General features: G+C 42.3%; 1 pseudogene; it reads left to right on the top strand.

Annotated features, from left to right (window-relative positions):
* Window positions 1-997: 997 nt before the first annotated feature.
* Window positions 998-13,179, top strand: LOC148135261 (uncharacterized; annotated as a pseudogene).
* The last annotated feature ends 1,562 nt before the right edge of the window (window positions 13,180-14,741 follow it).

Raw genomic sequence — 14,741 nt, 5'->3', positions numbered from 1 at the left:
TTGTGGTTCTGTTCGCCGAACTGGAAATCTTTGTTGCAAACGTTTCGTCCCCTGTCTAGGTGACATCCTCTGTGCTTGGGAGCCTCCTGTGCAGCGCTTCTGTGGTGTCTCCTGCGGCATTTATAGTGGCCTGTCCCTGCCACTTCCGGTTGTCAGTTTCAGCTGTCCGCGGTAGTGGCCGGTATAATGGGTCCAGGTCAATGTGTTAGTTGATGGAGTTTATGGATGAGTGCCATGCTTCTAGGAATTCCCTGGCTGTTCTTTGTTTGGCTTGCCCTATAATGGTAGTGTTGTCCCAGTCGAACTCATGTTGCTTGTTGTCTGCGTGTGTGGCTACTAAGGATAGCTGGTCGTATGGTTTTGTGGCTAATTGATGTTCATGGATGCGGATCGTTAGCTGTCTTCATGTTTGTCCTATATAGTGTTTAGTGCAGTCCTTGCATGGGATTTTGTACACTACTTTAGTTTTGCTCATGCTGAGTATCAGGTCCTTCGTTCTGATTAGTTGTTGTCTGAGAGTGGCTGTTGGTTTGTGTGCTGTTTTAAGTCCTACTGGTCGCAGTAGTCTGGCTGTCGGTTCTGAAATGCTCCTGATGTATGGTAGTGTGGCTAGTCCTTTGGGATGTGGCATGTCCTCTTTCCGTTGTCTTTTACTTAGGCATCTGTTGATGGAATTGCGCGAGTATCCGTTTTTGGCGAATACCTTGTACAGGTATTCCTCTTCCTCTATTTGCATTTCTGGTGTGCTGCAGTGCGTTGTGGCCCTTTTGAATAGTGTCTTGATGCACTACATACGAACAACTCCGGTTCCTGTATGAATGCCGAAAAAATCGAATCCTTCCACAACAGACTTCACAAATACAGACAAGAAATTGCGCGCCAAAAGTCGTTAATTTCAAAAACCACTAATCAGGAATGGACCCAGACCATAGAACGGTCTGTCACCGTAGGACAGAACAGGACCTCACACCGCAAAAAAAAGGCACTAAAAGAAAAAATGGCCAAACTAACACACAACAAAGAGGACACCACAACACACACCTGCGTTAAAAACTTTTCCCACAGACAGCTCACAGAAACGGAAAGAACAATACAGGCCAAGGGACTCAACTACAACCACTGGGACGCCAAGACAGCAGATTTCCTCGCGGCACTAGAATGCACACTCAGGAACAATGGACTGACAGAAGAGACACATCAATCAATGAGGGAAAGTATCGTAACCCGGATAACAAGGAAAAGGCATATACATAACCTCAACACCAAGGAGAGAGAAGCACTGAAATCACTAAGAAACGATAAGAACATAATCATACTACCAGCAGACAAAGGCAGGATGGCGGTCATCCTGTACAAAGCAGAGTACACCCAAAAAGCACAACAACTACTTGCAGATACCAACACCTGCCAAAAGAGGGAGTTTGACGCCACCCCACAGCTCACCAATAGGATAAATAACACACTGAGAAATCTATAAAAGAACGGACAGATAACGAGGTCGGACCTACAAAGAATGAAACCTGAAAGCAACAACATCCCCAGATTCTATGAACTACTTAAAGTGCACAAACCAGACATCCCACTCAGACCCATAGTATCACTACCAGGGACACCATCACGCAAACTGGCTAAAAAACTACAACAGAAACTGAAACACCTGATCAGCGGATCCAGACAATCGATACAATCAACACAAGAATTCTTGGACATCATCAGAAATATACACATGGACAAGGAAGAAACTATGGTCTTATTCGACGTAACGGCACTGTTCACCTCTATTGACAAAACCCTAGCCAGAGAAACAATAGCCAACCTGCTGGACATACAGAACAGACAACAGGACGTTGAACCTATCAACAAAGACGGCATACTTAAACTACTGGACTTGTGCCTAACAACACACTTCACATTCAACAACCAGATATACGAACAAATCAATGGAACACCCATGGGCTCACCAATCACTGGACTCATAGCAGAAGCAGTAATGCAAAGGTTAGAACAAACAGTCTTACCACAAATTCAACCCAAACTCTGGGTCAGATATGTTGATGACACCTTTGTAATCATTAAAAACACAGAAATAGAGAAAACACACCAGATCATCAACGCCACACTCACAGGAATCCGATTCACGAGAGAAGAAGAAAAGGATAACCAACTCCCATTCCTAGACGTGATGGTACAGAGAACACCAAACGGAGAATTCACCACCAAGGGAAACAGGAAATCCACACACACAGACCAAGTCCTGAACTATGAGAGCAACCACCCCAACACTCACAAACGAAGTTGCATCAAGGCACTGTTCAAAAGGGCCACAACACACTGCAGCACACCAGAACTGCAAAAAGAGGAAGAGGAATACCTGTACAAGGTATTCGCCAAAAACGGATAGCCGCGCAATTTCAACAACAGATGCCTCAGAGAAAGACAACGGAACGAGGACATGCCGCAACCCAAAGGACGAGCCACACTACCATACATCAGGAGCATTTCAGGACTGACAGCCAGACTACTGCGACCAGTAGAACTTATAACAGCACACAAACCAACAGCCACCCTCAGACAACAACTCACCAGAACGAAGGACCCGATACCCAGCATGAGCAAAACTAATGTGGTGTACAAAATCCCATGCAAGGACTGCACAAAAAATTATATGTGACAAACAGGAAGACAGCTAACGATCCGCATCCATGAACATCAATTAGCCACAAAACCACACGACCAGCTATCCTTTGTAGCTACACACGCAGACGACAAGCAACATGAATTCGACTGGGCCAACACTACCATTATAGGGCAAGCGAAACAAAGAACAGCCAGGAAATTCCTCGAAGCATGGCACTCATCCACAAACTCCATCAACAAACACATTGACCTGAACCCAATATACCGGCCACTACAGCGGACAGCTGAAACTGACAACCGGACGCGGCAGGGACAGGCCACTATAAATGCCGGAGGAAACACCACAGAAGCGCTTCACAGGAGGCTCCCAAGCACTGAGGATGTCACCTTGACAGGGGACGAAACGTTTGCAACAAAAATTTCCAGCTCGGCGAACAGAACCACAAGAACTAAAAATACTGTTTCAAATCCTACCACAGCTGATCGCAGAACTTAAATTCAAAGGATAAGAACCTAAATAAAAACAAAAGCACAAACTGTAACTATAAAACAAGGAGCATTTTTTCTAAAAATCTACCTGTTTCACTGATGTACTTTACTAAAGAAATCTAACATCGTTACTGTGTCTCGATTGAGAGTGAGTTCAGACCAACAACAATGTGCTTGGTCCTGTACTGCCTTGTGGAATGGTCTCAATTAAGGGCAATAAGTGATGCTCATCAAATGCTGCCCTTGGCAGTGATGATGATATCCATGAAATACCAAAAATAAACATTAAATCAAACAAAGAAAGCTACTGAAGATCTGAAACAAAAAGACCCAAAGTGCTGGGGAAACGGAACGGGTTTGGCAGTTTCTGTTGAGACAAAAACAGTGTTAACATTTGGGGTCCACTCACCATGCATCAGATCTGAAAGCAGCTGGGAAAAAGTTAAATTCTGTTGGTCGAGTGAGGTGAATATATGGAGAAATAGAGAGATGGAGAAAAATAATCATAGAAAGGAATTGTTGATAATCAGCTGGGATGGAAATAAAATGTGATATTAATCTCGTTGTTTTTTTAATCTTTCCATATTCCTGAGTATCATGCCTTTGTAGATATATATTCAAGTCCTTGCTTAAAACGAGGTATGTTCCCTCTCTCTCTCTTCCCTGAGTGTGGTCATCTTCTTTTATTCAATAATGGAACATGGTTGTTACCGGCTGGGCCAGTATATATTTCACTTTCCGGGTTGCCCATGAGAAGGTGTTGGTGAGCTGCCTGCTTGAACCAATGCAGTCCAAATGCTGTTGGCTGCCAGTGCTTAGATCTACCTGCATTCATTTCTTTGAGATCTTGTAGTGATATAACTGAATGGCTGGCTTGGCCATTTCAAAGGGCAATTGAGAGTCAATCACATTGTTTTGGGTCTGATGTCACATGTAGACCTGACCACGTGAAGATAACGGATTTCCTTCCACGAAGGAAACAAGTGGGCCACGTATTTGTTTTTATTTGACAATTGACAATCTTCATTAGATTGTTAACCCAAATACTACATTGAATTCAAATTCCACAATCTGAGGAGGCAGATTCAAGTCCATGTCAGAGTCATTCGCTGGGCCCCTTGGTTAATAGTCTGGAGATAATAGTACTGTACCATCGGATCCCCAGCATCTACACTGGTAATGGTAGTGTTGCTGTTAGTGTGACTGAGGTACAGAAAATTGTTCAGTTACATTGTCAACTATTTCCATGGAGAACAGAAGCAGTAATATTTCAGCTCACAGTGACTGTGCAGAGCTGCAATGGTTTGTCAGCCAGGAATAGAAACTGAGGAGAAAATGTCATTTCTTTACTCTGAGTGGGTGTGACATGTATCCAGAGATTTGACTTGTACCCGTCACTGGAAAGTGAGTGGAGGTTCTCTGGATTGTTTCCTTGGGATTGTGTTATCAGTTACTGCAATGATTTAGGGAAACCTGAGGGTCTGGTGGCCCCACTCTGGACAAGGTTTGGGCACTGAATTTTGGAGAGAGTCTGGGTCTGCAGAAACTGCATAGGAAGGAGCAGGACACTGCACTATCCTTTCTGAGATTTCCACAAATATTTCACAATGTTATACCTTTCCCATTTGCAAAGTGTGAAGCCAGTTAATTTCAGCAATGAGGTCACAGAGCTGTGAAACCTCCATCCGCACAAACTGTAGTCTCACACCAGGGAGAGGACAGTACTCAAAATGCCCATCAACTGTCTTGATTCTGAAACTATCCAGACAGGAGTGGGTGAAGCATCCATTTTGCCAGAGTGCGATCCTCTCATGTACTCACAAGGTGACAGAGGCCATCTCCGTCCGGTGTGGTGAATATGTTGGTTCTGTCTCCACAGAGGAAGGAATAGAAAATCTTCCCGAAATGTTCGGGTGACTGGCGAAAATGTGGAACTGCAAGAAGTTAGAATTATCAAAGAGAAAGTACTGGGAAAAAAAAAAACAAAGCTCATTGTATTGAATATTGGTAAGTAACTGGACTAAATGAGTTATGAATTTCGAGGGTTCCAGAGTTAGGGCTGGAGAGTTGTGTTTGCCGGGTAGTTCTTTCGGGAGCAGGTACAGACACGATGGGTCTGTGGCTTAGATCTTTACTGTCAATTCATTAACTCTATGAGGGAGGACAAAGTATGTCAAAGCTTTCTATATCATGGAAAGGATCCTGCAGACTTAGAAGTAACTACTGTGGCCACAAATATTTAAAACAGGAGAGAGAGGGAAAACAGAATACCAATTGATGAATACATCGATCTCAGATGTGAGGGAAAATATTAGATTTTTTTTAGTAATTCATAATAACTACATCTTTGGAGAATAATGATATGATTTGCGGAGTCAGCCTAGATTTTAGACAGGGAAATCGTTTTTGATAAATCACTTGGTGTTTGTGGAGGATGTTGATTGTGACATCGACAAATGACAACCAATGGGAACAGTGTATTTGGATTTTTAGGAGGCTTTTGACGGGTAAGGAAGAACGTTAGAGTCCTTGTGTAAGAGGTGAATATACTAAATGGATTGAGAATTGGATAATTGGGAGAATACTGAGAGTAAGGTCCTGCCCTGGACTAAAGGCCATTGCTGATATGGATTACATGTATCAGTGCTTGGAGCACAGCCTCTCACAAGGCAAAAAAATGATTTGAATGTGAGCAACAAATACAGTCCTTTTCGGTTTGAATTCAATAGAAGATGAGAGATTAGGAACTGCAGTTATCACTTACACAATTCACACAAGCCAGCAAATAATCAGGACAGTAAATGGTATGTTGTCCTTCATTACAAAATGATTCAAGTGTTGAAGTAAATTCATCTTCCTGCAGTTGTCGAGTGTTGCTTGATCAGTATTTAAGCCAGAGTACAGATTCTTTCTCCTTTATAAGGAATGATTTCGTTGCAACTGAAATAGTGCAAAGTAGTTTCACCAGACTTATTACTGGGATGATGGTACCGTGAGGAAAGTGTGAGGAAAATGTGTGTTTAATCCGTGACGCTGAGAGCGAATGACAGTCTGTAACATTTAAACTTGAAGATTGGGAACTAACACTCATATTGTCAAGACAAAGACAGTGATCATGTGAAACATTAAATTTTTCCATATTTGATTCCCAATACCTGCACGGAGCCCCAGTGTTGGTTGAGAGGCAGCTCCAGGCTCTGAATGAACTCTGACAGTGTCAATATGCAATTGGTGTGCGAACCTGCACTGTTTACAAATCTGTCAGCAGCCACAATACCTTACTCCTGAAAGAGGTAGCCATTCCCACCAGTTTCTATTCTCAATCAAAACATCAGTCTGTCTTCTCGGAGACAGAAGCTATTTAGTTGAGACTTGGCATGAACCATCCACCTTCTTTTCTCACCTTCAGTAAACCAAGTTAAAGTTACACGTGCCCCATTGATAATGGATCCAGGAGGAACAACATAGAGCAGTTTATTTGTGTAGTCTCTGCTTCACTGTCTCTCATGTTGGGGCATCAATGACATCTTCCTATTTCTGTATAATTGACTTGACAGGCTGAATAGCCTCTTCCTGTTCACATGGAAGAGACTCAAAGACCTGATTTGGCAACTCCTGTCTCCTGTTTAGCACCTCGATGTTCTGTCTCGACTCCTTCCCTCCTTGTGTAATCGGCAGGAGGGACTGAATGGGCTACCCCTGTTCTTGTCCAATAGTTTCAGTGGGTTGAATACATTTCGTTGCAACCAGCTTGAGGTGCTGATTGAGCTCCTCTTATTTAACTGTGGGACAAGTTGGACTGCGACATGAATGTTACCTTCACTTTAGCAACACAGGCCTTGCTGCACATGGACATGGACTGTTTCAGCAGTGGACAGATGGCAAATTATTCTTAAAAATCCTCAGTGTACATCTCCCACTTCTGACCGTATGATGTGGGAAAGACGTTGAAGCAGCTGAAGGAAGCTACCTTGAGGATGCGCCCTGAGATGTCCTGTGACAGAAATGATTGATCCTCACCAACGTCAAATATCTTCCCTTGTCCTCTGAATGCATCTAACCAGTGGGGAGTTTACAATTCATTCCCATTGCATTCAGTTCTGTTCGGGTTCCTTGATACCATCCACAGTTAAATCCGGCCTTGATATCAGGGCCAGTCACTCTTATCGCGTGTTCATATCTATTATTCATGTGAATAGGTCACAGTGAGTTTGTGAGGGGCGTTTCCTTCTCACAGAGGGTCGTGACTGTCAGGACTTCTGTATTCCAGAGAGATAGGGAAGGTAGATCACTATGATGTTTGGAAGGGGGCACAATGGATATGTGAGGCATCAGAATATTGAGGGCTGCAGGGATTGAGCATAAAAGAACAGTTAAGGATTTTGCAGATTAGCTATGATCATATTGACGGGAATAAAAAGACAAGAAGGGCTGAATGACCTATTCGTGTATCTGACGTTCTGTCATTCTGTTATTGGGAAGTTATTTTCCTGGCAATTCTGTTATTGGATGTTGCAATCAGGGAGTGAGATGTTTCACTCCGTCACCTACCCTTTCTTTTCCCAAGAATATTTTCCAACGCCATGTCAAAATGTGTGTGACAGTCTTCATCGGCTGAATGGTTTCCGCTGTTTCTGTGCACCAGGTTATTGGTGTAAATGGCCTCCGACTGTTCCTGTCCTACAGGTTTGAGAGTTTCAGTGGAACATAGGAACATGGGACAGAGGAGAAGGATTGGTCATTAGACACTTTGAGCCTTCTCCACCAGGCACTAAGATTGTGGCTGATCGGGTTGTGGCTTCAGCCTCATTTTCCTGTCTGTAGTTCATTGTCCTTTACTATCCGAAATCGTAGTAGCATGGCTTTGAATAATTGCAAACACACAAGCACCACAAACTTCTGGGGAAGACCATTCCCACTCAAACAGACCTTTGTGAATTTCACCTCATCCCTGTTCAGACTGGGCATGGAGATGTCTCTGTTTTATTTTCTACTTCAGCTCCTCCATTGGTCATGACACATGTTAAATAGGACTAGGTTGGTGATATGACCAATGATGTAGTCCTCAGACTAGGTCAGGTTCTTTGTTATGGACAAGTCAGGTAGATAGCTTAAATTTGGAAAGGTAATTTACCAAAGTAAACTTACTCAACCTATGTTGAAAAGGTACATGAAAAGCAGTGTGGACAAATATGTACTTTAATATTTATCTTTCAATGTATACTGAGACGCAGTTTGTATACACAGAAACGTGCACATACACATACACTGCCACACTCACAGTGTCACATACACAGGTGTACACAGTCACACACATACACATGCATGAACACAAACAGAAAAACAACTCTGCAGAATATCAGTTTGAAAGAGCTTTTCGTAGCAAAAGTTAAATTCAAGACAAAAGGAAATATTAAATTGTATTCTGCATCTGAGGTCATTCTGTTCCCACAAGCTGCTGTCAATCGGATTCCTTCCTGGAACATTTGGATTTAGCTGAATTCCCTTTGCGACTGGCAGTGTGGAGATTCCAATGAAGCCTCAACAAGAATCCTTCACGAGTGCTAAAGATGAGTTTTCCCCTCTCATACGTTGCTGTGAGAAGGAACAAGGAAACAAAGGAAACAATAAGCCATGACTTCTCTAGCAGGTTGCATCGTCTCCACTTTTTATATGAAATATGCATTAATGTTATCTGAACACCTAATTGGACCATGTGAAGCCTCGTTGAACATGCTTGGGACTGTACAAATTCGTCCTTGTTCCCTGCTCCATGTAGGAGCAATTTATAAGCTGTTATTTGAAGATGCGTTTGTATGTGTCCTCATAATTTTGTCCAATAAATTCATGCCTTTGGACCATCTGTGTTAAAATGAATACATTGTTCTCTTAAATTTGAACCCTTAGTTCTAGTTTCCCACACCAGAGGAAATGTCCATCAGCCAAGCACCTGATGCACTCTCCTCAAGATCTTATATGGTTCAGTACGCAAATATCTCATTCTCAAACCTGAAGTGCTCTAGCCTTGTAGAGATTTATAAAATCATGAGGGGCATGGAAATGGTGAATAGCCAAGGAGATTTTCTGAGGTTTAGGGAGTCCAAAACGAGAGCACATAGTTTGAAGGTAAAGGGGGAAAGATTTAAAAGAAATAAAAGTGGTAATATTTTCTCGGAGTATATGGAATGAGCTGCCAAAGGAAGTATTGGTGGCTGGGAAAACTACAACATTTAAAAACCATTTGAATGGATGCTTGAATAGGAAGGGTTATGGGCCAAGTGCTGGCAAATGGGACGAGATTAATTGAGGACACCAGGTCGTCATGGTCAAGGTGAACTGAAAGGTCTGTTTCTGAACTGTAAGACAGAATAAGGCCTTCTTGACAAAGCTTCAGAATCAATTGAGTATATTTATTTTTCAGTTTAGTGAATCATCACTACACGCAATACATCAGATGTGGCCTCAGAAAGCCCCTGTACAGATGCAGTAAAATATCCTGATAGCCTTTGCATGGAATAGAATCATTCCATATACTTTCCTAACCACTTACCACATCTGCATAATAACTTTGTGTGATGCATGTACCAAGATGCACAAATCCCTTTGTACCACTGAGTTTTGTGATCTCTCTCCTTTTAAGTTGTTTACTGTTGTTTTACCCTTTTGTCACAGCATATACTTCATGAGCCCAGGTTATACTGTTTCTGTTGTAGGTTTACACAGTAACCTCCCCTGTCTCTACCCCATTACAGACTCTCTACCTCCACTTGACATTTTATTGAAAGAATACCTTGGTGGCTAAGCTAATTGAGCTCCAATCCAATCAGTCCCCACATCCAAATCATTGACAGGTTCGAAATAGTTGTTGATCTTGCACTCATCTCTAAGGAACTCCACCACGGTAAAGATGTTTGAAAACAAACATCAATCACTACTGTCTATTTCCTGATAGATACTCAGGGTTCCCTGTTCATGAGTAGCAGCTCAGAAAGGTTGGATGGCCTCCTCATGTGTTTTGTAATGTACTCAAATGGCTGAATGACTTTATCAATTCCTTTGTAAATCCTTAAAGGGCAAAACGTTCTCCTCGTCTCTCATTGCTGACGGGCTGAATTGGATCTTCCTCTCCCTCTGTAACAGAATCGAGAGTTTGAGAGAGAGAACAAGACCTGGGTTAGGAACAGCAGGTGGCCATTCAGCCCTTCGCGCCTGCTACTCTATTTAGAATGTGCATTGTTGATGTGATTGTAACGAAACATCCCTTTCCTGTCTTTTCCCAATAAACGTGGATTCTTTTGTTCATTAATGATCTATGAAACTCAATTTTGAATGTTTTTAGAAACCCAGTCTTCACTGCTGCTTGGGCGTGGGAACATGACAGATCACACAACCCTAAAGAGAAAGGAACATCCCTGTCTCAGTCAGAAATAGGAATGCCCTTATTCTTAAAATGTATCCCCCTCTAGCCAATCACCAATCTTTTGACACAGGGACACAACAATTAGAAACAGATATGGGCCATTCAAAACTCAAACCTGTCCACATTTTGTTTAACAACTGACAATCAAATGAGGTTAGATGAACTCCAGATACCATAAGCTCACAAGATTGTAGGAAATTGGAACATAGAACAGTGCAGCACAGCACAGCCCTTAAGAATGCGATGTTGTGCCAATCTTTTATCCTCGTCTAAGACTAAACTAAACTTCATACCCTTCATTTTAATATCACTCATGTGTCTATCCAAGCGTTGCTTGAATGTCCCTAATGTATCTGATTCTACTACCACCGCTGGCTGTGCATTCCACTCACCTACCACTATCTGTAGAAAAAAAAACTGTCTCTGAGATCTCCTCCATCCTTCCTCCAATCACTTTAAAATTATGTTTCCTGCATGATAGCCATTTCCACCCCGCTAAAAAGTCTCCAGTTGTCCACTCTATCTATGCCTCATCATCTTGCACACCTATATTATGTAGCTCTCATCCTTCTTCGCTCCAATGATAAAAGCCTAGCTCCCTTGGAAATTCTCCATAAGACATGCCCTCCTGCACAGACAACAGCCTAGTAAATCATGTCTGCACCCTCTGGAAAGCTTCCAATTTCTTTCCGTAATGGGGCGACCAGAACTCAACACAATACGTCATGTGTGGTCTAACCAGGGTTTTATAGAGCTACAGCATAATCATGCGGCTCTTAAACACAATCTCCCTGTTAACGAAAACCAACTCACCATACTCATCTTAACACCCCTATCAACTTGAATGGCAACTTGGAGGTACCTCCGGACCTGAACCCTATGATCCGTCTCTTCCTCCACACGGCCAAGAATGCTACCTTTGACCCTGTAATCTGCATTTGAATTCGATCTTCCAAAATGAATCATTTCAGAAAATAGGAATATGGAGCAGAATTAAGCCATTTAGCCAATCGGATCTGCTGTGCCGTTTGATCAGGGGTGATATGTTTCTCAGCCGCATTCTTTTGCCTTCGCCAACTGATCAAATGATTCCCTTATTAATGAAAAACGTATTTATCTCTTATCGTAAGTAAACTACATTTTCTGTGCGCAGGAGTGCACGTGTTCGTGTGTAAGTGTTCATACCTGTATCTATATGTGTTTTGTATTCAATGTATCTATGTATGTTTGTGTGTATCTCTATCTGCATCTCTGTTCAACGTGGTCTTTGTAGTTTTTGGGATAAATCCACTGAAATTAACACCAACACCCTCCCCCTTCCTCCATCTCTACTGTCTGTCAATGTTAAGTGTAGATCCATACAATGCCACCCTCTGCTGGCCTCCCCTGCACAATGTCAGATTTTTTTCTCTCTCAGTGGACATCAAATTCTGTGAACCTCTCAGATTGCACGGCTGCTTGGGTTTTCAAATAACCCCTTTTTAAGCACAGAACAGTTTCGGCTGATGCCTAGTGATATTATTCGAGAGATATTACCAACATCACCGGGTCAGTTTCAGAACTTTTCAATCCTTTCTCACTTATAATTTGTAAGAGTGCATTACAAAAGATTTCAAGTTAAAGAACGTGCAATAAACGCATTACATCACCTTACAAATGTTTCAGTCGACCTTGATTGGATGCAGTTGCAGTGGAAATACTATTTATTGTGTACAATCTGTGAATAATCTTCAAAGACAAATCACTTCCAGGTTGTAGTGGGAGCGCAGACATTACTCTACATGAGCATTCTCCACTCTGAGGGTCCTCAGTACAATTACGATCCTCCCTATACCTGCATATATGTGTGTGCGCGTGTGTGTGGTGACGGTGCTGTCAGTTTGGATGGTGCTGTGAGCTGTCTCCCTCCCAGACTGAAACTCTGATGTGAGAAAGTTACGTCTGCAGATGCTGGAGATCAGAGTCCAGAGTGTGGTGCTGGAAAAGCACCCAGGTCAGGCAGCTTCCGAGGAGCAGGAAAATCAATGTTTTGGGCCGGAGCACTTCACCAGGAATGCCGTCGACGTAGTAGAGTGTGAAGGCTAACCGAGTGGGCATTGCTTCATTTTAAACACCACAGAGGCTGACATATCCGCTATGCACACGGATACAAACAGAGACACGCAGGTACACACAGTGACGAATAAAGACACGGAAAGACACACAGTAATGACTATAGATACACAGACACACACACACACAGAAATTGATGCAGTCACACAGATACTAATACAGACATACAGAGATACATACTGATACACTGATGCATATGCACACACAGATACACTATAATCAATACATACATACTATACACACACTGACACACTGATGTTTATACAGATATGGAGAATCTGCCAGTATTTACTTCTTTCTTGAGGTGACATTCTCAATATTTCACTTGCTCTGTGTGCTGTGTGTCAATATTTCTATTTCACTGCAGGAACTCCTCTGCACCCTCTCTATAGCTTCCACTCATTTTCTATGACAAAGCGACCAGAACTAAACACAATGTTCCACGTGTAGTATTACATCATGGCGATGAACCCTTCCGCGAATTAAACCAAACAGCCAGAAACGCTCAAGTGGCCTCGTAAGCTGTTAAAGTACGAGTGACAAATCCCAAATTTCACTCTTTAAGGATAAATAATATCAGTTTATTCCTTAACTCTAAAAGTGAACATTGAACAACTATTCACAACTCTAAGCCCCTCTTTCTCTGAACTGATTGGTATCTGCCTCCAACTTTATAACAACATCATGTTCCAACAAGGAAAGCCCATATTAATATTGCATCTACTTAATTTCAAATCCACACAGCATCTGTCATCTCCAGTGTTCTCCTTCTTTCAACTGAAGATCTTCCTGAGTTGTCTTCTGAATTTTAGTGCAAGGATGTTTCATACAAAAACAGTATCTTTGATAGAGAGAGTTTTGCATGGCAGTTTCTCACTAGATGGCAGTTACTCTCAGCCTAACTCGCGAACTGCCTGTTTCTATTATGCCCCTCAATATTAGATCATCTCTTTGGTTGGATGTTGGCAAAACAATAAATTCAAAATCGATGGACTTTAGTATCCTGGGGCATAATTTAAACTGATTGGCTAAATTCGAATTGTTGTCAAACAGCAGCCACAACTCAAGGTATCTGTTTCACCGTCAAACGTTGCATATTTTATCTTTTCCAGTATACTCTGGGACTGCTAGCTGGTCACATGCAGCAGGTGCTTGCAAGCTCTCAGAGGAAAGCAACATTCACTGTCTCTTAAAAGGTACTACACACACCTTCAACTTAAAAAAAAGTGGTTTAATCCGTGCTTTATAGAGTTGTAGCATAACCTCACAACTCTGAAACTCAGTTCCCTAGCTTGTGAAAGCCAACACATTATATACTTTCTTAACAACCACATCAACCTGGGTCCAGATTAGGGTGGAGTTGGAGAAGCACGGCAGGTCAGGCAGCATCCGAAGAGTGGGAAAATTGATGTTTCGGGCAGGAGCTCTTCATCAGATGATGAAGAGCTCCTGCTTGAAATGTCGATTTTTCTGCAGCATCTGCAGTCCTCGCTTTTGCCGATTTGCCATCAAACTGGGTAACAAATGTGAGGGATATCTGGACATGGAGCCCAAGATCCCTCTGTTCCTCCGCACTGCCAAGAATACTGCCTTTCGCCCAATATTCTACATTCTATTTCGAGTTTCCAAAGTGAATGACTTCACACTTTTCCAGGTTTAACTTGATCAGTTCTGAATCCTGTCAATGTTCCATTGCAACCTACAACATACCTCAACATTATCCGGAACTCCACCAACCTTTGTGTTTTTGGCAAACGTACTAACCTATACTTCCACTTCTTCATCCAAACCATTAATAAAAATCGCAAAAAGCAGAGGTCCTAAAACTGATACTGCTGCACACCGTTGATCACAGAGCTCCAAACAGAATGCTTCGATCTACTTCCACCCTCTGTCCTCTATGGGCCAGGAATTGTGTATCCAGACAACCAGATTTCCCTGCACCCCATGCCTCCTTACTTACTGAATGGGACTACTGTGGATAAATGTATAAAAAAATCTTGCGAAAATCCATATACACCACATCCATTGAACTACTTTCATAAATGTGTTTTGTCACATCCTCAAATAGTTCAAAAAGATT

Source organism: Chiloscyllium plagiosum, unplaced genomic scaffold, assembly GCF_037043375.1.
Source record: "Chiloscyllium plagiosum isolate Xiang-an unplaced genomic scaffold, Cpla_swu_hap1 HiC_scaffold_50, whole genome shotgun sequence".
Taxonomy (NCBI): domain Eukaryota; kingdom Metazoa; phylum Chordata; class Chondrichthyes; order Orectolobiformes; family Hemiscylliidae; genus Chiloscyllium; species Chiloscyllium plagiosum.
This window is presented reverse-complemented; position numbering and strand designations above follow the sequence as displayed.